The sequence below is a fragment of the Myotis yumanensis genome, unplaced genomic scaffold (assembly GCF_028538775.1).
Source record: "Myotis yumanensis isolate MYYU_CA2020_CCGP unplaced genomic scaffold, mMyoYum1.0.hap1 SCAF_13, whole genome shotgun sequence".
NCBI lineage: Eukaryota > Metazoa > Chordata > Mammalia > Chiroptera > Vespertilionidae > Myotis > Myotis yumanensis.
In genome coordinates, this window is record NW_027223764.1 from 43520345 (window position 1) to 43547129 (window position 26785).

General features: G+C 39.3%; 1 protein-coding gene and 1 long non-coding RNA gene across 2 annotated transcripts in view; both read left to right on the forward strand.

Moving 5' to 3' along the window:
• The window catches only part of MCU (mitochondrial calcium uniporter), a 184266-nt gene that overhangs the window by 19226 nt on the left and 138255 nt on the right, over positions 1–26785 (forward strand). The window lies entirely within an intron of this gene.
• LOC139022009 (uncharacterized) lies at positions 574–3823 on the forward strand. The gene is made up of 3 exons (XR_011473594.1): positions 574–671; positions 1276–1324; positions 2921–3823. It is a non-coding gene; the product is annotated as an uncharacterized lncRNA (long non-coding RNA).

Here is a 26785-nt window from a genome sequence, read left to right on the forward strand (position 1 = left end):
GCAAACTTGTTTCTGAAACTAGTGAAAGTTTCTGAATGAATTTGGAAAGCCTGAGTCTTCTATTGCCAGGGTATCCTTAAGTTTTAAAAAACATTTCTTATTCTTCATTTTTTATTATAGTTTTATTGCGTTTTGAATGCTAGATGCATAGAGATGGGGCAAAAAAAATCCTTTTTTAAAAAAATTTTCCCTTCTTTAAAATAATTTTTAGAAGTATTGGTTTATGAGTTGTTGCTTTAGATTCTCTATTTTTACATCTGTATGAATTTACTATGTGTTTATCAAAGAGTCAATATTTTTTCTGACAAAATGCATATTTTAGTTTCTCTTAACCAATCTGGATTTATTCTAGGTTATAACTCACATTCTCTTAAAAGTTCCCTTTTGTCCTAAGGGTCACTGTAATAATAACCAACTGGCAGCTAAGATTGACCTAAGTAATACCTTTTCACATTTTCTTTTCTTTTTTGGCATTATATACTGAGGTATCCATGTCACCAGGCTCAGGAGGGCCTTTTCCTTTTACATTGACTTTACTTTTTTCTATTCTTTTAGGTCTTTTACTACCATTCCTACAGTGGTTGGCAAGATATCGTTTCTACCTCACTCTCCATGTACCATGCCAGTGACATCTTAGCTGCTAGAGTGTGGAGCTGGCCTGTGGGAGTCAAGTAAGTGCCTTTTTTACTATTTGGCATGGTTTTTGCTTACTTTGCAAAGCCATGTAGAGGAATTTTTTTAAGATTAGTTTTTAAAAAGGCACTTGCTTGATCCTTGTGGGTTGGCTCTTTGCTCCAGCCTGCTACTGAACACCTGGTAGCCAACATGGTGCTGAATTTAGCGCGGTGACTATTTTTAGTAGGGTAGACCTGATCTGATCTTGGCTTGATTAGACCATGTATAGATGAACAACCCCTGTCCCATCTCAGAATCAATCAGAACTTGTGTTAGCTCAGTTAGTTACTCTGGCCTCTTGGAAATTTAAGATTATGACCAAGGGTCTACTGGTCTAAACCAACTGGGTTGTATGGAAAAAGAACAGTTCTCCCAGGAAAGCTAATGACCTTGACACTTACCTGAATTAGTTTACCTTACTATATAGAAGTGATATTTGCCCTCAATGAGGTTTGGATTTCTGTATTTATTGCTAAAGTTGCTAAAACCTGGTATTTTACTTTTGCAGGTCACCTTGTAAATTTTGCTACATAAATTAACACATCCCTTGTTATGTCATAACAACCATGTAAGGGAGAGTGTTTTCCTGCTCTGTCTTAGGTATTGGTGATGTGACCTGTTCACGCAGGGGAAACTTGAACATTTTCAGGTATGTGAAGATCATGATTTGTAAGCATTTGCTTCCTGCAAAAAAACCCCCAGTTTATTTCAGTGTGAACTCATGATGTGGTTTTACAAAATCAGTCTTGTCAGTTGATGTTCCTTCAGAGATTGGCAAACTATAGCTGGGACTACTGTATTTTTGTAAATAAAGCTTTATTGGAACACAGGTAGATCTGTTCACATATTGACAGTGGCTGCTTTTGGCACTACAGCAACAAAGTTGAGTTGTGACAGAGACAAAGCCTGAAATATATGATTCTTTAAGAAAAAATTTGCCAACTCATGCTATAGAAGAACTAAACTTCAAGTTGCATTTAGATATAAACTTTCTACAACCACAGTTAAATTCAAATAGTCTTCTAAAGGGAAAGCCAAGGCCTGTGTCATAATGCTGAGTAGGAAGTAACATTTGCAATGTATATAGTGGTGGGATTACTAATACAGGTTAATGAAGAGGAAAACTATGTATGACAGTAGTCCACTTTTTATTGTATTATCTCCCCGCCCCTATCCCTCAGTAGATGTAAACATTCATTCAGTGGTAGGATATTATTTTTCTTTCTAGACACACTAAAGCAGGGGTCCTCAAACTTTTTAAACAGGGGGCCAGTTCGCTGTCCCTCAGACCGTTGGTAGGCCGGACTATAGTTTAAAAAAAAAACTATGAACAAATTCCTATGCACACTGCACATAACTTGAAGTAAAAAACAAAACGGGAACAAATACAATATTTGTATTTGCATGTGGCCCGCGGGCCGTAGTTTGAGGACCCCTGCTCTAAACATTTAGAGAACAGATAATGATAAAAGACTTAACTAGGATATCTGGCATAGCCAAGAAGTGATAAGGTGCTCAGGAAAATGTTCAAGGACCACAGAGCAGATTAGTGGCAGAATTCAAAGTAGAGGCTAGATCTCCCGCCTTCTTGCCCAGACAGAGGTCCTTCCACTAGCTCTCATACCATATTAGGGCTGCTTGTTTTCCCTGCTAGCTGTAAGGCACAGTCTATTTTGTTTCCCTTTATTCATCCCTGAAGTAAAAGCAAAGACTCAGTGATTTAAACCACAAAAATTTGATTTATTGGAGAGTTGACTTTACTTGAAGCTTGGATGCTCTTACTTTATTGTTTAAAGATAACTAGGGTATTGCTTTTTAATGATTAAGAACTTAACAGTGTATACTCAAAAGGTTAGATAAGTTGGAATGAAAAAGGAAGCCTGAGCCTTGTTCATAATGCCATTGCTAGGAGGAAAACCAAAATCAGGATAGATAGAATGCTTCCCCCATATGACTATGTATCTAACTCCATAGATGAAAAGAGTGTATATGTCTATGTATATGTATGCATGTGTGGGCATATAACAGCTCTTAAAGTGCATTTTGATTGCATTCTGAGAGGAGTTTAGCAGGTCTGTTACAATCTGCAGATTATGATAGTTTCAAATGGACCACCAACTTATACCATACACAAAAATAAATTCAAAATGGATTAAAGACTTCAATGTAAGATGTGAAACCATAAAAATTTTAGAAGAAACCATAGGCAGCAAAATCTCAGACATCTTACTGATATATCTCCTAGGACAATGAAAACAAAGGAGAAAATAAACAAATGGGACTACATCAAAATAAGAAGCTTCTGCACAGCAAAAGAAACCATCAACAAAATAACAAGAGCTCCCACTAAATGGGAGAACTTATTTGCCAATGATACATCTGATAAGGGGTTAATCTCCAAAATTTATAGGAAACTCATACAACTTAATAAGAGCAAGATAAACAATCCAATTAAAAACTGGGCAAAGGACCTAAATAGACACTTCTCTAAAGTGGACATACAGATGGCCAAAAGGCACATGAAAAAATGCTCAAAGTCACTAATCATCTCAGAGATGCAAATCAAAATGACAGTGAGATACCACCACATACCTGTCAGAATGGCTGCCATCAACAAATCAACAAATTACAAGTGTTGGCGAGGATATGGAAAAAAGGGAACCCTCATACACCGCTGGTTAGAATGCAGACTTCGTGCAGCCACTGGGGAAAACAGTATGGAATTTCCTCAAAAAATTAAAAATGGAACTCCCATTTAACCCAGTGATCCCACTTCTAGGAATATATCCTAAGAAATCACAAACACCAATCAGAAAGAATACATGCAGCCCTATGTTCATTGCAGCATTATTTACAATTGCTAAGATTTGAAAATAGTCTAAGTGCCCATCAGCAGATGAGTGGATTAAAAAACTGGCATATCTGCACAATGGAATACTATGCAGCTATAAAAAAGAAAGAACTCTTCCCATTTGCAACAGCATGGATGGACCTGGAATGCATTATGCTCAGTGAAATAAGCCAGTCGGAGAAAGATAAATATCACATAATCTCACTCATTTGTGAAATATAATAAACAACATAAACTGATGAACAAAAATATATCCAGAGACATAGAAGCATCAAACACTGTCGAACCTCAAGGGAAGGCAGGGGAGGGTGGGTGGGTGGGACGAGATCAGCCAATGAACTTATATGCATATATGCATAACTCATGGACACAGACAATAGGGTGGTGAAGGCATAAGATGGGGGACGGGGGTGGGCTGGGAGAAGTCAATGGAGGAAAAAGAGGACATATGTAATATTTTCAACAATAAAGATTTAAAATAATAAAAATAAAACGTATCCAGGAAATTACACACACACACACAAAGAAAGAATAAATTTTATTTAAAACTTTTGGATTTTCAGGAAAATGGTGAAGATAGTACACAGAATTTCCATTTATTTCCTATACTAGAGGCCCAGTACACGACATTTGTGCACTGAGGGGTGTGCGGGTCCCTCAGCCCGACCTGCATCCTCTCCAATCTGGGATCCCTCAGGGGGGCCCTCTCCAATCCGGGAGTTTCTGTCTGTCTTTGCAATCATATGAGTGAGTTGTCTGAGACCCCAACTCAGTTTGATTTGTTGCTCACAAAATAGGAGAGGCATTTTTTTTTCTTTGCTTCATTGGTGGAGATTTCCTGGAAGGTTTAGGATATCTTCCCTTTAATTTTTCCTAGACACTCTGATTTTACTTATGTCTCTCACCTTTGCTTTCCCTCCATCCCCCACTGCAACAGTAACTTGCTCCAGGCTCACTTTGCTCTAGTGTCTAGGAGATCCGTCTGCCACCAGAATGCTACGATTCCTAGCATTCCTGGTGCTCCCACGCTCTGGGCTTCCGCTTCCTGTCCTGGGGCTGCCACCAGAACTACTATTCCCAGAATTCCTCGTGCTCCCCGTGCTCTTGGTTTTCTCTTCCTGCCCTGTCTCCGTCCCATGGCCTCCCACTCTGCCAAGTCCTCCAAGCCTCCAGCTCTCCCTCTCTGCTCTCCCTCTGGCAGCTTGGGGAGCCAAGTTCTCCAAGCCGCTCCACTCTCCACTGGCTCTCCTGCTCTGCTCTCCACCTCGTGGCTTGGGGGGAGTGACCAAGGGAGTCACGTCCCCCCAAGCCGCCGACTCTCCGGCTCTGCTCTCCACCCGGCGCCTGTGTATGCAAATTAACCCACCATCTTTGTTGGGTTAATTTGCATACTCCTGATTGGCTGGTGAGCGTAGCGGAGGGGCGGTCAACTTACATGTTTCTCTTTTATTATATAGGATTATATAGGATTATTAACATCTCACATTATATGGTACATTTGTTACATTTAATGAACCAATATTGATACATTATTATTAACTAAAGTCTCTATTCAGATACCTTTAGTTTTTGCCTAATGTCTTTTTTCTGTTCCAGGATTAAATAAATGTTTATTAGCAGGATCACTGATATAGAAGGCATCCACCTGGAGGTTACACTAATTTTGAAGTCCCTTTCAATTTGTGGGAGTATGATTAAATGACTACAGTCTTAACTGTTGCAGAATTCTCACTGGTAACAGTTGCAGTCTGTAACAAGTCGAGAAAGCGGTTACTTTATTGATAGTAATGGCTCTTAAATAGTTTTTTTCTGAATTTTTAGCATCATCAGTTCTAGGAAGGACAAGACTAACTGTTATTGTCATAGGCTAAATTGTAGGTGAAAATAATCTAAAGTAAATTGCCTTCTTTGGAAGCAATGTGGATCAACTATTCTACTTCAATATGTTTACCCTCCTGAAAGTAGTTTTTGAAGCCAGCACTTTCTTCAAAATTTAATCATTCAAATTTTCCTATAAAGATCTTAAAATATTTCTTCCATAAAAGTTCATTTGTTATTTACTAGAGTTGAATACATTCATGTCTATGTCTCAGCAGTTCCACTACTAGATTTATACACAACTGAATTGTGTGCTTATACTCACCAGAAGACATGGACAAAAATGTTTATGGCATGGCTAATTGTAATAGTCCAAACTGGAATTTTTCAAATGCCTATTAACAGTAGAATGGGTAAATAAGTTTCTGGTACAGTCACACAATGGACACTGAATACTGATCAGAATGAACAAACTGTAACTACATGTAATAATGTGTGAACTTCACAGATGCATTGCTGAGCAAAAGAAGCCAGACACTAAACGTGAATACATTATGATTCTTTCACAAACAGGTAAAACTAATTTGTGGTGTCAGAATTTAGGAGATTGATTATCCTTGTTGAAGGTTGGGGAAAGTGTTTAGAATGGGGTCTGAAGGCCTTCTAGGGTGCTAATTATGTTCTGTTTCTTGTTTTGGATACTAGTTTCATGGGTGTGTTCCCTTTGTGAAAATTCACCAAGCTTATATAATTTTCTGTATTCATGTTATTCTTCAAAGAAAAGAGTATACAAAAAATTAGTAATTCTGCAAAAACACATACAAAATTCACTGCTAAAATTGAAGGGATATTTGGAGAACTAACTGAACATGTTAACCTTATATGGTTTCCGAATTATAGGATTATCAAAGTGCCATTGTGTTACTGGAGCTGTTACAGTCTTATTTATATTATAAGATGAATAAAGTAGGTGGTGCTAATGGCTGCTTTTTACTGTAATCAGGATTTGGGGATGCCTCAGAAAAGACCCCCTCACCCCCAGTCTCTATGAAGTAGAGTCGCAAGTCACATTGTCCACCCATTCTTTTATTGTCGTAAAGACTGATAAGCCAAGTACTTGGATATATTACTGTTTTTATGTTAGCTGCAATTTCTCTTTCCCACTGATTGTCTTTGTTAGATCAGCGAGTGAGCTTCCGTCTTGCCTCTCTGATATTCTACATCTTTGGCTTTATTAGTAAAGGCATCACTTCAAACCTAACAAGAATGCAAAGTCCTTTTCCCAAGCGGAGCCCCTTTTTGGATCTTTACTGTTTTTCTTCCAGTTACTTTAGTTAAAATTATTTTTTTGGTTCTTTTCCTTTTCCTTTGTAATGCTTTCCTATCCTTTTTTTTATGTGGTAAAATATATATAACAAAACTGACCATCTTAACCATTTCTTTTTTCTTTTTTATTAAATCTTTATTGTTCAGATTACATTTGTTCCTCTCTCCCCCCCCCCCCCATAACTCCCCTCCTTCCAGTTCCCGCCCCACCCTCTGCCCTCACTCCCCACCCACTGTCCTCATCCATAGCTGCACGATTTTTGTCCAGTCTCTTCCCGAATCTCCCATTCCCCTTTCCCCACCAAGAATAGTCAGTCCATTCCCTTTCTATGTCCCTGATTCATTATAATCACCAGTTCATTCTGTACATCAGATTATTTATTCACTTGATTCTTAGATTCACTTGTTGATAGATGCATGTTTGTTGTTCACAATTTGTATCTTTACCTTTTTCTTCTTCCTCTTCTTAAAGGATACCGTTCAGCATTTCATATAATACTGGTTTAGTGGTGATGAACTCCTTTAGCTTTTCCTTATCTGTGAAGCTCTTTATCTGACCTTCAATTCTGAATGATAGCTTTGCTGGATAAAGTAATCTTGGTTGTAGGTTCTTGATATTCAGCACTTTGAATATTTCTTGCCATTCCCTTCTGGCCTGCCAAGTTTCTGTTGAGAAATCAGCTGACAGTCGTATGGGTATTCCCTTGTAGGTAATTGAGTCTCTTTCTCTTGCTGCTTTTAAGATTCTCTCTTTGTCTTTTGCTCTTGGCATTTTAATGATGATGTGTCTTGGTGTGGTCCTCTTTGGATTCCTTTTGTTTGGGGTTCTCTGCGCTTCTTGGACCTGTAAGTCCATTTCTTTCACCAGGTGGGGGAAGTTTTCTGCCATTATTTCTTGAAATAGGTTTTCAATATCTGGCTGTCTCTCATCTTCTGGCACTCCTATAATTCTGATATTAGTGCGCTTGAAGCTGTCTCAGAGGCTCCTTACACTATCTTCACACTTTCGGAGTCTTTTTTCATTTTGCTTTTCCAGTTGGGTGTTTTTTGCTTCTTCGCATTTCAAATCTTTGGCTTGATTCTTGTGCTCCTCTGGTCTGCTATTGGGTATAATATTCTTTATTTCAGTCCGTGTATGCTTAATTTCTAGTTTCTTTATCATAGCATCGAGGGTCTCATTAGTTTTCGTGAGGCTCTCCACAAGTTTATTGCAAGCCCTCAAAATTGCGTTTTTTAGCTCTATATCCTCCATTTCTGTCATGTTTTTTTGTCTCCGCATTTTTTATGCTTTCTTGGTGCACCCCCTTGTGGTCTTTGTGCGAAGTCCTGTTCTACTTAAGCCTTGATTGTTGTAGTTAATACTAGAGGGATTTGACCACCAGGCCGACTGGCTGTGGGAATCAGCTGTGGGAAAACTTCTGTCCTCTGGGGAAGTGCTAATCTAGCTTTTGCCTGAGGCAATCGGCAAATGGCTCTGCGCAGGGCTTGGGCGGGGCGGGCTCAACAGGGCGGGCGGAGGGAGCAGTTATGGCTGCTCTCAGTCCGTTCCCAGAGGCTCTGCCTCTCTGTCCCAGCAACCGCTGCAAACCTCGGAGGGACCGTAGCCAGACAGTCCTGCTTCTCCCGTTTGAGTCTGGGTCCCTAGAGACTCGCCCGGATCTGGAGCTCAGAGTCTGAGACTCCCTCCTGATTGAAAATGACAACCGCGCCCTCAGCCACCAGCCCGCTTTGCACGCGCACCTCCGTACCTTTAAATTTTCCACACTGCGCCTCCTGTGAGCCTCGGAATGCTGTTGTCTTTCCTTCTAATTGAAGAGTCTCTCCTCAGCCAGCCTTCCTGTGGTTCTGGGTGATGTCCGTTCCGTCTTTTAGTTGTATTTTTGAAGTGGTTGTTTGTGCCAGCAGTCTCCAGTGTTTACCTATGCCGCCATCTTGGTTGCATCCTCTTAACCATTTCTTTTCTAAAAAATTAATTAATTTTTGTTAATCCTCACCTGAGGATATTTTCCCATTGATTTTTAGAGGGAGTGGAAAAGAGGGGGAGAGACGCAGAGAGAGAAACATCGATGTGAAAGAGACATATCTTTTGGTTGCCTCCCACATGGCCCGACCAGAGCTGGGGATTGATCCTGCAAACAAGGTATGTGCCCTTGACTGGAATCGAACCCAGGACCCTTCAGTCCTCAGGCCAACATTCTATCCACTGAGCCAAACTGGGTAGGGCATTAAAAAAAAATAAGTTATTTATTTATTTTAGAGGAAGAGGAAGGGAGAGGGATAGAGAGATAGAAACATCAATGAGAGAGAAACATCGATTGGCTACCCCCACACGCCCCCCCTATTGGAGATCAAGCCCGGACCCTGGGCATGTGCCCTGGCTAGGAATCAAACCTGTGACTTCTCTGTGGGTTGACACTCAACCACTGAGCCACACTGGCCGGGCATTTTAACCATTTCTTAAGTATACAGTTCAGTATCCCACCCTATTATTTACTAACTAAATCCTAGATGGAGCCTACCTTTGTCATCTCACTTATGTTGTATTTTGTATTTCCATTATCACCACCTTTACACTAGTTTAAAACTACTATTTTCTGTGTTCCTGGACTTTTGTTTAAATAGCGACTCAACTTCTAGTGTTTCCTCTGTCTGTAGCCAATACATTCTATATCTTTCTGCCAGATTTCTTTCTACAATTTCACTTACAAAATCATTTTTCACACAAAACTTGCCACTACCTATAGGATTTAATGCAAATTCCTTAATCTCATATTCAAGGCCTTTATAATTGAGGTATACAATCTATCTTCCTCTCTTTAATGATAATGTTGTTTTTTATAACCAGTAACCACTTACTAACTTCCAGGTTGTGTAAAGCACCGTGCATGCATGATTTTATTTGATTTAGTCCTATAAAGTAGGGACTGTAATTGCCAATGCTGAGGAAATAGAGGCTGGAGGGTTCTAAGTAACATGCCCATAAGTGAAGGAACTGGGAGTTCAAATATATGCCTCCATATTCCATAGTTGTAGATTGCAGTGCTCTTGAATAGGCTAGTCCCCAACCATTGAGCAGTTCTACTTTACCTTAGATCTTTTATTTCGTAGATCCACTGCCCATAAAGCCCTTTCTTGTTTCTTTCTTCCTCTCTCACAATCTTGTACCATCCATCCTTCAAGGCCTAGCTGAAGTCCCATCTATTCAGTGATTTTTTCCCTCCCTTTCCCCAATTTATAGAATACTCATTAGCCCAACACACACTTTGTACTTTCACTGCCTTAAATCTGTATCTCTTATATATGGATGATTCAGTTTAGACTTTAGATTGTAACCTCCTTTAGGTTGAGGGCTTGGATTATAGATTTTTTTTTGTATTTCCTGCAGTGCCTTATATTATAACAGGTGCTTAATAAATGTACTAGTATATGTTTATTCTTTGAAATGATAACAGAACTGTTAATAGCTAAGATCTACGATGCTCATCTAAGACTTGTTTTTGTGTGCTTTACAAATCCAACCAGCAGTCTTAATTCAGAACCAGGAATGATATATTTAGATTAGAGCTAGATATCATTGAGTTGTTGGCAGGAAGCTTGTTTACTATTGCCACATACTGATTCAAATTAGAACAGCTCTTCATATCCAGAATTGGACTTTTTCTCACAGTCTCACCACTGGCACTTTGGTTTAGGCCACCACCATATCTAACCTAGATGGTATCAACAGCCTCCAAATTATTCTCTCTGCTTTTTTGCCATTTGTTTTCCATGATCAGAACTCAAGTAATGGGAGTAATGATACCAAGTAGAAGACCACCCTTCCAACAGCTTCTGATCTCACTCAAAGTAAAAGACAGTTATGTACTGCTTAACGGTGGGGATATGTTCTGAGAAATATGTCATTAGGTGATTTCATTGTTCGGACATGCTAGAGTGTACTTACACAAACCTAGATGGTATGACCTACTACACACCTAGACCATATGGTATAGCCTATTGCTCCGAGGCTACAAACCTGTACATCAAGGAAAGACAAAATGACGAAACCAAGAGATGCTTGGTAAACATGAGATATATGAGGCTATTGCCTGCAAAACATAGGCTCACTGCTAGGACTACAGTAAACTTTTAAAATTTATTTTATTTATTTTTGTTAATCCTCACCCGAGGTTATTTTTACCATTGATTTTTTAGAGACTGGAAGGGATGGGAGGAAAGAGGGGAGAGACAGAGAGGGAAGAGGAGAGGGAGAGAAAAACATCGATATGAGAGAGAGACATTGATTGGTTGCCTCCCGCATGTGCTCCGACCAGGTAGGTGCCCTTGACTGGGAATCAAACCCGAGACTCTTCAGTGCACAGGCCAATGCTCTAACCACTGAGAAACACTGGCTTGGACTATAGCAGGCTTTTGTTTTTATAAATAGAGTACACTCTAAGATAATAAAAAGTATAGTATAGTAAATATGTAAGCCAGTAATATTGTCATTTGTTATCATCAGATATTATGTACTGTACATAATTATATATGCTACTAGAGGCCTGATGTACAAAATTTGTGCAAGGGGTTCGCCCCCCACCTCCGTGGCTTCGTCCAGAAGGTCGTCCAGTCTAATTAGCATATTACGCTTTTATTATTATAGGTACTTTTATGGGACTGGTAGTAGGTTTGTTTACACTAGTATCACCACAAATGTGAGTAATGTGTTGTGCTATGATACTAACATGGCTATGACATCAGTAAGTGATAGGAATTTTGTCTGTCTGTTAATCCTCACCTGAGGATATTTTTCCATTGATTTTTTAGAGAGAGTGGAAGGGAGGTAGAAACAGAGAGAGAGAGACATTGATGTGAGAGACACACATCAATTGGTTGCCTCCCACATGAGCTGGGGATTGAGCCTGCAACCGAGGTATGTACTCTTGACCAGAAAGTCCCAGGCTGATGCTGTATCCACTGAGCCAAACTGGCTAGGGCAGGTGATAGGAATTTTCAGCTCTATTATAATCTCACTAGAGGTCTGGTGCACGAAACTTGTGCATGGGGGAGGGTCCTGTACCCTCTCCAATCCAGGACCACTTGGAGGATGTCGGACTGCCAGTTTAGACAGTTGGACATCCCTCTCACAATCCTGGACTGCTGGCTCCTAATTGCTCATCTGCCTGCCTGCCTGGTTGCCCCTAACTGCCCCCCCTGATAGCATGATCGCCGCTCACTGCCTCTGTGGGCTGGCCTGATTGTCCCTCACTGCCCCCCTGCCAGCCTAATTGCCCCTAACTTCCTCCCCCACTGGCCTGGTTGCCTCTTACTGCCTCCCCACCCCCGCAGGCCTGGTTGCCTCCAATGGCCCCCCTCTGCCAGCCTGGTAGCCCCTAACTGCCTCCCACCCGCACCGGCCTGGTCGCCCCTTACTGCCCCCCGCCCCCGCCAGCTGGTCGTCCCACGCAACCTGCTGTTCAGTTGTTGGGTCATCCCTCACTAACCCCCCTGCCAGCCTGGTCACCCCACACAGCCTGTTGTTCATTTGTTTGGTCGTCCCTTACTAACCCCCCTGCCTGCCTAGTCGCCCCACACAGCCTGCTTGTTCAGTCGTTTGGTTGTCCCTCTCTAACCCTCCTGCCAGCCTGGTTGTAGGCAGCATCTTGTGAGGGCATGAGGGTTAATTTGCATATTACCTCTTTATTATATAGGATTAGGCCATTGCCATTTTTGCAGTCTGTTGTTGACCAAAATGTCATTATGTGGTGCATGACTGTACCTAAAGTAGCCCATAGGCAGCAATGTGCTGATAAACCAGATTTCCAGAGGGGAAAAACCTCTGATTTGTAACATTTGCCTGTTTCTGTGGTATATTTACTCCCATTATGGAATTCAAAGTTCTAGAATGTATAGTAATCTGCTTTTCAGCTGGTTACCCGCCAACTTCAGGTTACCACTGCTGAACATTTGGCTCCCCATCCGGCTCCCAACTGCTGCCACTTTCCCCCTTGTCCACTCCAGACAGGCCAGATGTGCAGTACTTCACAGGATCTTTGTATCTGCATTTTTCTACAACTAGAATGCTCTTCTGAATATATGCAGGTTTGCTTATTTCTTATCTTTCTCAAATACCTTCCATGATCTGCCAATATAAATTTGCAATCTTTCCCCATCTACTCAACACTCTCCTTTTCCGTTACATACTCTGCTTTATTTTTTCTTGGCTTTTCCAACATTTCATATGTTATGTATTACTAGCTCTCCCTTCCTGTCCTCCTCCATTATAGGAGGAACATTTTCTTCACTAGAGAATCCTTAGCACCTAAAAGAATGCCTAATGACACAGTCTTTCAAGTAGTGGTTGGATGAATTAATATGTACTTATTTTAAAGAGGCACATTTGAGTGTATTTCTCCATTTGGGAACAAACATCCTTTGTATGGAAGGAATTTTTATTTTATTGGTTCTTGAGATGATTTGTAATATATACTACCGTGTTTTTGTACTTGTTTGATGTCTGGCAATAGTGATGCATCACTGCCTTTTCTAGGCAGTGTTTTCTGTAGGTGGGGATAATCGTTATATTTCTGTTGAGACTGAAAAAGAATCATTCCATTTTGTTTGAAATGAGAATATCTGCAATACATACAAATAAATCACTTTGGTCCTGTCATTGGTAATTGCAACTCAAAATAACTGTTCACTTAAGCTCCTTATGAGGAACTCCACAATATTTATGGTTAGGCTTACATTTGGTAGTATGTGATTCTCACAACAATGTCACTGAGTTTTAAGATCTGTGGAAGTAATGTGAAAATGGAATTTGTACATTTTATTTGAAGATTGAAATGAGTTTATGCGGACATTTTTCTATATAAATATTAAAATTTATAGACCAGTTTAGCATACTGGTTTATTATACATAAAAAGGTGTATGACCTCTCTTGAACTAGATGTTGCCTTTCCCCCTTGATCTCAGTTGCTCCCCTTTTCTTTCTTGAAGTGGAATTCAACCTTCCACTTGACTTAGTCTAGGCATAGACAACCATTACAACAAAGTAGCAAGATTAAATTGTAGTTACTGTCAGTTTTCTTTTTTCTACAAGTAAAATTTCAGTGTAATTAGAGTTGAAATTCTGATAGCTGGAGTTACTTTTTTAAAATTAATCTTTTGTTGAGTAGTAATAATAACACATTTTTGTTTGAGGGTTTGAATCACAGAAGTCAGAAAAGAGAGTAACTTGAACTGAAAACTGTCACCTCTTCCTAATAGACAATTAAAAACTGGAGAAAAAAAATCTGTTTCTTTTTTATGAGTGTGTTACTTTGAATGACATTTTAACTAAAATTTGTAATATATCTTTCTTCAAGACTTGGACATGGAGAAAAGTCCCTTTCTCTTATGAAGGCTTAATTTCCTTTGTTCTGTCACTTATGTCTTCAGAAAAATGTTTATCTTCTGGGTCTTTATTTTTTTAGAGCAGTTTATGATTCACAGCACAACTGAGGTTTTTTTTCTTTTTTTTTTTTTTACAATTACACTTTTATTTATTACCAGACAAATTTGTCAGAGAGAACAAAGATAAACTTAGTCTTCTGCTGTGTATATGGTGCTATGATTCTTTTCTAACACATTTAGAATTATTATCCATTTTAAAAGCTCATATCTATATGTTAAATCTTTATCATAGAAAAAGTAAAATATACAGAGAAATGAAAGTAAGAAGAAAATGTTACTCAGAGACAACCATTGTTAACATTTTTATATTGCCTTCCAGACATTTTTTATGGTGTTTATCTTGCCCTTTTTTTTTTTTTTAATAATCTTCACCCAAGGATATTTTTCCCATTGATCTTTAGAGAGAAGGGAGGGAAGTAGGGGGGTGAGAGAGAGAGACAGAGAGAGAGAGAAAGGAAGAGAGACAAATATTAATGTTAGAGAAACACATTGATTGGTTGCCTCCCTGCATGTGCCCTGACTGGGACTGGGGATCGAACCTGCAACCAAAGTACATGCCCTTGACTGGGAATTAAACCTGTGATCTTTTGGTCCGATGGCTGATGCTCTAACCACTGAGCAAGTCAGCAGAGCTTATCTTGCTTTTGATAAAAGAATTGTCCATTTTTATGTATAGCATAAAACTGTATGACTATATTTTGCTTCCTTTGCTTAGCATGTATCAAATATTTAACGAAGCTACCATGAACATTTAATGGTAGCATAATATTCAAAAGACTGGCTGTATCATTGTTTGTATTTACAATACAATTTTCAAAATAGATTTTATTTTATTAGTGACACACTTGAGAGTTTTAAAGAATAAACCATCTTTCCAAACAAGTCTCAGGAAAATTGAAAAAAAGCCCCGCAAAATCCAAAATGATTTTCACCTCATGAGCCTTCTGTAATGTGTTACTGTGTGAACAGAATTGGTTACTGCCCTGGGCCTCTAGTAAAATATAATTATGTAGCCTTTTTACAATTATTAGTTAGAGGATTTGCTAGGTTCTTAGAAGACTATCTGAAGAGTTAACTGCATAAAATTGTCTTTTTGTGCTTTGAGTGACTGTGTTACTTTAGTACAAAACAGAATTCTTTCCTCAATGTTTTAATTTATGTATTCAATATGAAGGTAGTATTCTAGTAGACTGGATGGTAAATGGAATTGAGACAAAATTTTAAATTTGACTTTGAGGATAGGGTTAAGAAATAAAGGGCATTTTGATAGATTTTAACCTTTAAATTGAGCATTTGCTTGGTTACAAAAGGATAATTATCAGAATCTCTTTCTCTAGTAGTCTCTCAACTTGAGCAGATAAATATAGAACATCAGTGTTCAGAGGGGAACTGCTGTAGAAAATGTGTGGGTAGCTGTTGTAGTTTTTACACAGCAGATATCATCTAGAATAAAGAGTATATGGAAGTGCTCATTGAGGATTAGTGTTTTTGAAACATCAAATACAACATTCCCCAGTCTAGCATTCAGAACCATTCGTAATCTTGCCCATTTTGCATATTTAAGTATTTCCCACTGAGATCCAACACTTTTCCTTAACCCTGTTTTTTTTCTTTTTGTTTGCCACACTTACAGTGCCATTCATTTGTTCTCATCCTTTAAAAGCCATATAGCTCTTTTTCTACACTCCTATGGAAAGATCATTACAGTCCATCTTTTCTTGTTTTTAATTGAATTTATTGGGGTGACATTAGTACACAAAACCATACAGTTTTCAAGTGTACAACTCAACAGAATATCATCTCACATTGCATCATGTATCGCCCAAAGCAAAGTCTCTGTCCCCTTTGCCTATCTCCACCCCCTTTTCCCTCTGGCTATTACCACACTGTGGTCTGTGTCTGTGTGTTATATAGATGTTTTTGTTTGTTTGTTTGTTTGCTTAATACCTTCACCTTCTCTCATCCAGTCCCCCTAACCCCCATCCCCTCTGAGCTGTCAGTCTGTTCCATGTATCCATGCCTCTGTTTCTATTTCGTTTGTCAGTTTATTTTGTCCTTTAGATTCCACATGTAAGTGAGATCATATGGTATCTGTCTTTCTCTGATTGGCTTATTTCATCTATGTATATAAAAGCCTAAGTAACTGTTCGACCAGTAGCCAGGACCGGTAGCTATGACAAACACTGACCACCAGGGGGCAGACACTCAAGGCACAGGCATGGAAACATGGGATAGACTGATGAATCTCAGGGGGAGAGGGGAGGGCAGGAAGAGATTAACCAAAGATCTTATATGTATACTAGAGGCCCGATGCATGGATTCGTGTACTGGTGGGGTCCCTTGGCCTGGCCTGCCGGGATCAGGCCAAAACTGGCAGTCCAACATCCCCTGAGGGGTCCTGGTTGCGAGAGGGTGCCGGCCAGGCCAAGGGAACCCACCAGTGCAGGAATCTGTGTACCGGGCCTATAGTTTAGTATAATAATCTCCAGATCCATCCATTCTGTCAGATTATTTATGAACAAGTAGTATTCCATTATGTAAATGAACAACAGCATTTTTATTCACCCATCTACTGATGGGCACTTGGGCTGATTCCACATTTTGGCTATTATAAATAACACTGCAGTGAACATAGAGATGCATATATTCTTTCAAATAAGTGTTTGGATGTCTTTGGTTATACAGAGGTGGGCAAAAAAAGTAGGTTTATAGTTTTAATACAAATAAAGAACACAATAATAAATAGATAATAATACAAGAATAAATTCTGTCTTGCATATTTACAGCCATAAACAGAATTTATTCTTGCATTATTATTTATTGTTTTATTTATTTGTATTATAACTGTAAATCTACTTTTGCCCATCCCTGTATTCCCAGATGTGGGGTTGCTGTGTCAAATGGCAGCTCCATTTTTAATTTAGGAAACTCCATACTGTTTTCCACAGTGGCTGCACCAGTCTGCATTCCCACCAACAGTGCATTCCACATCCTAGCCAGCACTTGTTTGTTGACTTATTGGTGGTAGCCATTCTGACAGGTATGAGTTGATATCTCATTGTGGTTTTAATTTGCATTTCTCTGATGATTAGTGACTTTGAGCATCGTTTCAATACTCAAGTGCCATCCCCCTCATGAACACTCTCTGACTTCTCCAGTTCACATGAGCCTTTTTTAGCTCTTAACTCCCATAGCACCGATATTTTAAATTTCTTCCACATGGTTCCTAAGAATATATTTATTTAGCACTAGAGAGTATTTGTTATTTTTTGTTGTTTTGTTTTTGGGTTTTTATTGAGTGCCTCTGTATGTGCACACTATTCTAAATACTGGGTACATGGGGATGAACAAGATAGATAAGGTGCCTGTCTGTCCTCATGGAGAGACAGCTATTAAATAAATAACAAGAAAATAATAGTAAGACATTTATGGAGAATGAATCAGATATTTTAGTTGTAAATGGCAGGACCCACTCTGGTTAGTTTAAGCAGAAAACGTATTTTTAAAGGTTATTAGATAGCTCACAGAATCTTTGGAGGAAGCCAGAGAATCAGTCTTGGGTTCTAGTTAGCCAGGAACAATGCCCAAAATGTACCACTAATCTACATCATTGGACTCTACTGCTTTTGCCACTGGGAACAGGTATTGGAATTCACACTGTCCTGAGGATGAGATGCATCTGCTAGGATCTTTGTCATTTCTCCTACTGAAATAAAGCTGATATATATCTAAAAGAACAGGTATTGGAATTCACACTGTCCTGAGGATGAGATGCATCTGCTAGGATCTTTGTCATTTCTCCTACTGAAATAAAGCTGATATATATCTAAAATATCCTTCAGAATGGATTCCATATGGTGCCTCTATTATATCACTTGCTTCCCAATTGAAATATCATGTGGATGTGTGAGGTTATATGAAATGAGAAATTTTCCAAATGAGGAAGGCTATTTAAGATGCCAAGTAATTAAAAGCCATGGGAAATTTGATATGGTAGAGAGTGATTTCAGGGGCAATTTACATTTGAAGAGTCAGAGAAGGCCTCTCTGAGGTCAAGATACTTAAGCTGAGCCCCAAATGACAAGGAGAAATCCATGTAATAAGGGTGAAGAATAGTTCAGTTGAATAAATAGGTGAAAAGGCCCTGGTTTGGGACCAGGATTGGGGTTTGGGATGGGATGAGGTTGGCTTATTGGCGGAACAGCAAAATGGCCAATGTTGCTGGAGTGTAGTAAGTTGGAGGGAGCGTAATATGAGATAACGTAGGAGAGAAGGGTTTTGTTTTGTTTTGTTTTGGGCACTCAATTTCCTTTTCTTTCCCTGAGATGTCCTATTGAGAAGTTTGAGGGTACTCATTTTATTTCATTTTCTTCCCCTGAGATGTCCTATTGAGAGAAGGGATGTAATTATAAGTGTGGAGAAAAAAAAGATATTTCTGAGTTATTAAACCCTAAGAGCTATTGGATATCATGGAGTGACTAAAATTATTTGTATACCATTTATGAGGAGAACAGCGTGAGGTTTCTAGCAAGGGAAGACTACATGTCAGGAGAGTAGTGGGACGAAGCCTTTTGTTTTCATTCCAGTGCCCTGGGCTGCTTCCCTCTGGATGCCAGCAGGCACTCGGAGTCCGGCCCCCGGCTTCATCCGGAATGACGCCCGGAAGGATGTCCAGTCTAATTAGCATATTACCCTTTTATTATAGATTATTGACTATATTCCCTATGCAATACTTTACACCCCATGACTATTTTGTAACTACCAATTTGTATTTCTTAATCCTTTAATCTTTTCACCCAGTCCCCCACAAGCCTCTCCTCTAGCAACCATCAGCCTGTTCTCTGTATCTGAGTCTGTTTCTATTTCATTTGTTTATTTATTTGGGTACGGTATTTCTTTGTGGTGATGAAAATGTTCTGAAATTAATGCAGAATTCGGTACGTAAAATCACGTAATTGTATGCTTTAAAAGGATGACTGTTAAGGTATGTAAATTATATCACAATAAAGCTGTTAGTAAAAAGAGAGATTTTATCCTTTGTCACTGAAGTTAAGGATAGCCATAGCCTCCACTATCCATTCCATGGGTGCTCACTGATAAGAATACCTAGAATAAAAGACTCTAAGTCAGAGAAGTTAGAAATTATTATTTTCTCATAGGCTTGTTCTCTATACATCCTTGATTATTATTATTATTTTTTGCCATTTAATAAGAATGATTCAGCCCTAGGCAGCGCTAAATGGTTAGAGCATTGGTCCGGACACTGAAGGGCCACAGGTTCAATTCCTAGTCAAGGGCATGTACCTGGGTTTCAGGTTCCAGCCCCTGTTGGGGCACATGTGGGAGGCAACCAATCGATTAGTCTCTTCACATTGATGTTCTTCTCTCTCTCTCTCTCTCTCTCTCTCTCTCTCTGTGTGTGTGTGTGTGTGTGTATCCCCCTCTCTCTCTTCCACTCTTTCTAAAATTCAATGGGAAAAATATTCTCTGTGCGGATTAACAACAAAAAAGAATGATACAAATGATTTTTTCCCCTTTTGAACACTCTAAATAAACACAACCCAATATAACAGTAAAAGAAAATCACAGCTGTTTTCTGAGTGCAGAAAACAAAAGAAGCTATGAGAATATATAAAAAGAAAGTTTAGAGATAGAGTATGCTTCCAACCCAATTAAAAAAAAACACACACCTTAAAACACACTGGATGGCTAATAGAGCCCTTAAAATGAAAGTTTATAAGTATAATATTCACATATTCACAAAGTGGCACACCCTACAAACAGTAAAAATTGCATTCAAATAAAGCAATCTGTTCTATGTGAGACCTCCATTTCCTGGATGAGAAAAGGGAGTCTACAATTTTCATCAAGATTCTAAAAATAGAAAATAAGATAAATTCCCAACAACTATTCTACATCCATTAGTCAGTACTCTTTGAGTTACCAACAGAGCAAAACAAACTTAATGTGATTTAAACACTATGGAAATGCACTGTCCATACATGAAGGACCAGAGGTAGAAGTAGCCTTAAGGCTAGTTAATCTGGCAGTTCCACATCTCCAAGGGTCCAGGATGTGTCCCCCTTTAACCTCACTGGCTGATTTTTCCTGTGGTTTCTAAAATGACACCCAGGCCCTAGCCGGTTTGGCTCATTGTTTTTTGGTGGTGTTTTTTTAAATATATATTTTTTTATAGATTTCAGAGAGAAAGGGAGAGGGAGAGAGAGATAGAAACATCAACAACAAAATTCTGTTCTGTTACAACCACCCAATATCTAGAAAAGAGAGAGGAAAGAAAGGAAATGCTACCATATGAGCTTTTTTTGATCAGAAGAGTCAATTAAATGAGAGGGGTGGTTATTGTCTGTCTTTTTTATTTTAGCCATGCTAGTGAGTGTTTAGCAGTATCTCATTGTGGTTTTGCTCTGCATTTCCCTAATGACTAATGATGTTGAATATACTTTCCATTTTTATATTTCCTTTGAAAAAATGCCTATTCAAATGCTTAGCCCATTTTTAAATTGGGTTGTTTGTCTTTCTGTTGTTGAGTTGTAAGTGTAGGGATGCCTTTTTAAAGCTTTACTTCCTTATGAATTTATCATCCAGTCATTTTCAATCTGATAACTCAGAATCTTTCCCCAAAGAAGGCAGTTATGTGTCCTTTTCAGTGTCTTTTAGCTTTTTAAAGTGCCAGTCATAGTAAGTCATGTTTATTTTTAAAAAATTGAAATGGAGATTGTTGATGCACAAAGACAGATAAGTGAAAGAATTTATAAAGCACAACCAATATAGATCAAATGTATTAGGATCTGGTGAAATGAATTAAATCCCTTTAATTCCTATGGGAAGCTGATTGAACAGAGAAGGCATTATAGCCAAATATGTCAAACAAATGCTGTTGGTTTCTAGCACACTCCTTCAGTACACTCCCTCACGTAGAATATAAGAAACATTTGTACCTGGTACTGCAAGGTTTCGTACCTAACATTTTGATTATGTATTTGTTTTATCCTCCCTCAAAAGGAATTTGGGTATTCAAAGAATTCCTAACTGGTTTAACTGGATCATAAGAATGCTTTACATAGCTATCATATGTACCATCTATTATAGTAGCAAATGACAGCTATTAAGTATATTCTTAGCTTGATTAAATTACAGCAGAGCATCCATGATACCAAAATTGGCCTTTTGGTTTGTTTCTACATTTACTGGGTTTAATATGAGTGTAATTTTTTAGTAAGAGCATTTATACCTGATTAATATTAAATGGAAAAAACCCACAAATAGAATATCTGTAAAGAGTGCTGAAAGAAAGGTAGAGAGGATTGAAAAGAACACAGGCTGTGGTGCCAGACAGGGTTTCTAAATCTACCATTTTCACCTTAGTGACCTTGGACAAGTTGCATTTATCTTTCTAAATGTAAGTCTTCTCATATATAAAAAGGGATGGATAAAATCTACCTTGTAAAGTTGTTGTAAAGGTAAGATGAGACAATGTATGAGAAGCATATAAGCTAGTGCTTAATAGGCACTTAATGATGGTACCTGTAATACATTATATGTATATATATATATCTATATGTGTATATAGATATATATATATATGACAAAATTTAGTCTTATTTAGCTGAAATTGAGGACCTATCAGTCTTGACAAATATTTCTAATCATTTAATTTCATAGAAGGTAGATAAAGCAAACCTGGGCCTACTTTTTAAAAAGGAATTAATTTTTTTACTATAATGGTAAAATATGCTTGCTAAAGAAAATTTGGAAAATTATTTGGAGAGTTACATTTTAAAAATAAACAGAAATCTGTGAACAGAGGCTTTATATTGAATGTAGTCCAAGAAGGAAAGAAAAATCTCACTTGTCTAGTTAATAGTAACAGTATTAATTGGAAATTATGAGTAAGAACTGGAGGAGGATTCTTTAAAAACTGATGCATACTACAAAAGAAATTCATTGCTTTACTAAGACATTTACAAAATACCAATGGGGAGGATATGCCATCAAGAGTGACTTTGAGTATTATCAGAATGGGCTCAAAAGGAGATGAGGTTTCTAAAGTTACTAAGACAACAAAAATGTTTTTTATAAAACTGGCACAATAGGAATGTGTAAGAATGGGCTTGCTATTTATACAAAATGTTTTTAAAACAGGTGACAATGAAAGCATAATTCCTTACCTCTTATTCACATTTCTGATAATGAACCTCTTTTGACTTGAAGGATGGAAAATGACACCAATAAAGGGTAGTGTAAGTCTGAGAATAGTGAAGATCCTATAAGGGAGCATAGAGTTATCTCAGAAAAAAAAAAAGCCATGGTACCCAGAATTTACATATGAGATTATCTGCGGTCTTTGAGAAATCTTACAAAATGAGAGAAGTACTAGAAGCTTGAAGATGAGTCTTCTGAAAAAGAGTAGAGAGTAGATTTGAATACCAAAGAAAGACTGTTGACATAGGCAGGATTCTAGAATGGATGATTAAAAATGGATTTTTAAAAGTGTATATATTTTAAGGAGGAAGTAATATTTGGAGCATACCCTAATTTCTTTACAAATAGGGTTGTGAAACTAGTGGAGTGAACTGCTTTATGCATGCTGTTCCATATGGTAGTCACTAGCCACAGGTGATTTGAAATGTGTGTAGTTTGACTTGAGATGAGCTGGAAGTGTAAAATACACATCAGATTATTTACATGTTGGAATGATAATATTTTAGATATATTGTGTTAAATAAAATATATTAAAATTAATTTACCTTTTTAAAAAACTTTTATTAATATGGCTATAGACTATTTAAAATTAATATGCGTAATTCACATATTGGAAATATATTGGGCAGCACTGTGCTTCAGGAATAGTAATAGTTACTAAGTTTATTTTAGAAAATTTATAAATTAAGGTAATGGATATTGAATCAAGGTTATAACAATTTTCTTATAAAAAATGAGGATTTTACATTCTTTTAAAAAACTTATATATAGATCTTTATTGTTGAAAGTATTACATATGTCCCCTCTTTTCTCCCATTGACATCTTCTAACTTACCTCCACTCCCACCCCAAGCATTCACCACCCTATTGTCTGTGTCCATGGGTTATGGATATATGCATACAAGTTCTTTGATTGATCTCTTCCCTCCCACCCACCCTCCCCCTGCCTTCCCTCTGAGATTCTACAGTCTGTTCCATGCTTCTGTGTCTCTGTTTTGTTCATCACTTTATTTTGTTCCTTAGATTCCACATATGAGTGAGATCATGTGATACTTATCTTTCTCTGACTGACTTATTTTGCTTAGCATAATACTCTCCAATCTCTCTATGCTGTCTCAAAGGGTAAGAGAACTTTCTTTTTTACTGCTGCTGCATGGTATAAATGTTCCACGGCTTTTTTATCCACTCATCTACTGATGGGCACTTGGGCTATTTCCAGATCTTAGCTATTATAAATTGTGTTGCTATGAACATAGAGGTGCATGCAATCTTTCTGATTGGTGTTTCGGGTTTCTTAGGATATGTTCCTAGAAGTGGGATCACTGGATCAAATGGCAGTTCCATATTTAATTTTTTGAGGAAACCATACTGTTTTCCATAATGGCTACATTCCCACCAGCAGTGTACTAGGGTTCCCTTTTCTCCACATCTTGTCATTTGTTGATGGTAGCGATTCCGATAGGTATGAGATGGTACCTCATTGTCGTTTTAATTTGCATCTCTCTGATGATCAATGACTTTGAGCATTTTTTCGTATGTCTCTTGGCTGTCTGTATGTCCACTTTGGAGAAGTGTCTATTTAGGTCCTTTGCCCATTTTTTAATTGGATTGTTTGTTTTCCTTTGGTTAAGTGGTTTGAGTTTATATATTTTGGACATTAACCCTTTATCAGATGTATCATTGCCAAATATGTTCTCCCATATAGTGGACTCTCTTTTAATTTTGTTAGTGGTTTCTTTTGCTGTGCAGAAGCTTTTTATTTTGATACAGTCCCATATGTTTATTTTCTCCTTAGTTTCTTTTGTCCTAGGAGATGTATCTGCAAACAATTTATTACAAGTCATGTCTGAGATTTTGCTGCGTATGGTTTCTTCTAGGATTTTTATGGTCTCACAACTTACATTTAAGTCTTTTATCCATTTTGAGTTTATTTTTGTGTATGGTGTAAGTTGGTGGTCTAGTTTCTTTCTTTCTTTTTTTTTTTTTTTTTGCATCTATCTGTCCAATTCTCCCAACACCATTTATTGAAGAGACTCTCTTGATTCTGTTGTTTGCTCTTGCTTCCTTTATCAAATATTAATTGAGCTTAATGGCTTGGGTCAATTTCTGGGGTCTCTGTTCTGTTAATTATCTATATGCCTGTTCTTATGCCAATACCAGGCTGTTTTGATTACAGTGGTTTTGTAGTATAACTTGCTATCTGGTATTGTGATCTCTCCAACTTTGTTCTTCCTTCTCATGATTGCTGCAGCTATTTGGGATCTTTTTTGGTTCCATATAAATTTTTGGAGTATTTGTCCTAGATCTGTGAAAGATGCCATTGGTATTTTAATAGAGATTGCATTGAATCTATAGATTGCTTTGGGTAGTATGGACATTTTAATGATGTTAATTCTACCAATCCATGAATGCAGTATATTCTTCCACTTGTTTATATCTTCCTCTATCTCTTTTTTCAATATCATGTAGTTTTTTTAAAATACAAGTCTTTTACTTCCTTGGTTAAGTTTATTACTAGGTATCTTACATTTTTTGTTGCTATGGTAAATGGGATTGTTTGTTTTGTTCCTCTTTCTGAGAAATCATTATCTACACTAATAAAAGAGAAACATGGTAATTAGCGTACGACCGCTACCCTTTTCATTGGCTAATCAGTGAGTATATGCAAATTAACTGTCAGCCAAGATGGCGGCCGGCAGCCAGGCAGCTGGAAGCGAACATGAGGCTTGCCTGCTCCAGTGACTGCAGACTCCAACATTCCCCGCCTCACTTTCCGGCCTCTGAGCTACAACTCTAAGAAACTATGTACTATGTTGCAAATAAGAAGATAAACAAAACCCCAGAAACTGGCTTTCATTCAGACGGGCTTTAGCAACATTGTATCGATGTTTTCAGCTGCGAGGCCTCAGAGCTAAAGCTGGCCCAGAATAAAAAAAAACAAGGAGCGGTGGGAAGCTTCAGTCACTCGCTTTGGGAAAACAGCCCTCAGCCCCTCACCCAGACTGGCCAGGCACCCCAGTGGGGACCCCCACCCTGATCCAGGACACCCTTCAGGGCAAACCAGCCGGCCCCTACCCGTGCACCAGGCCTCTATTCTATAAAGTAAAAGGATAATATGCCTCCCAGCACCGGGATCAGCGGAGCAGCGAGGCTCCCGGCACCGGGATCAGCGTGACAGGGGGCAGCACCCAAACCCCCTGATTGCCCTGCGGCTCTGTGTGTGAGGGGGAAGGGCCACAACCTCCCTATCTGCCCTGCTCTGTTCGTGACAGGGGAAGGCACCCCAACCCCCTGATCAGCCCTGCTCTGTGCCTGATAGGGGGGAGCTCCCCAATCCCCTGATCACCCTGCGGCTCTGTGTTTGACAGGGTGCGGTGCACCAACCCCCTAATCGGCCCTGCTCTGTGTGTGACAGGGTGCGGCGCCCCAACCCCCCCCACCACGGGCCCTGCTCTGTGTGTGACAGGGTAGAGCCATAACCTCTCCATCGGTCCTGCCCCAAGTGTGACAGTGGTGGCACCCCAACCTCTGATCGGCCTTGCTCTGTGGGTGATAGAGGGTGGTGCCCCAACCCCCCTCCACGGGCCTTGCTCTGTGTGTGACAGGGTAGAGCCATAACCTCCCCATTGGCCCTGCCCTGAGTGTGACAGGGTGCAGCGCCCCAACCCCCTGATCCACCCTGCTCTGTGTGTGACAGGGGGCGGTGCCCCAACTCCCCTATCAGCCCTACTCTGTGAGTGACAGGGGGGAGCTCCTCAACCCCCTGATCGGCCCTGCTCTGTGAGTGACAGGAGGCAGCGCCCCAACCCCCTGATTGGCCCTGCTCTGTGCGTGACAGAGGGTGGCGCCGCAACCTCCCCATCGACCCTGCCTTGAGTGTGACAGGGGGCGGTGCCCCAACCCCCCAATCGGCCCTACCCTGAGCGTGACTGAGGGTGGCATCGCAACCTGCTGATCCGCCCTGCTCTGTGCATGACGGGGAGGCACCCCAACTCCCCAATCGGCCCTGCTCTGAGCCTGACCAGGGGCTGCACTTAGGGATTGGGCCTGCCCTCTGCCACCCAGGAGCAGGCCTAAGCCAGCAGGTCGTTATCTCCCAAGGGGTCCCAGACTGCGAGAGGGCACAGGCCGGGCTGGGGGACCCCCCTCCCCTCGCCCCCCGAGTGCACAAATTTTTGTGCACCGGGCCTCTAGTTGGTGTATAAAAAAGCCATCGATTTCTGGGTGTTGATTTTGTATCCTGCTACATTGCTAAATTCCTTTATTAAATCTAGTAGTTTTTTGGTGGAGTCTTTAGGGCATTCTGTGTACAATATCATGTTATAAATAGACTTATAACTAAACATCCAAAGAATTTTAATAGAAAGAATGCATGTGTCTAATGGTATGATGTTCTAGTTGTAGTGACTATGGTAACAGTGAACAGTGGGGAAATGGTTGCAGTAGGCAGACAC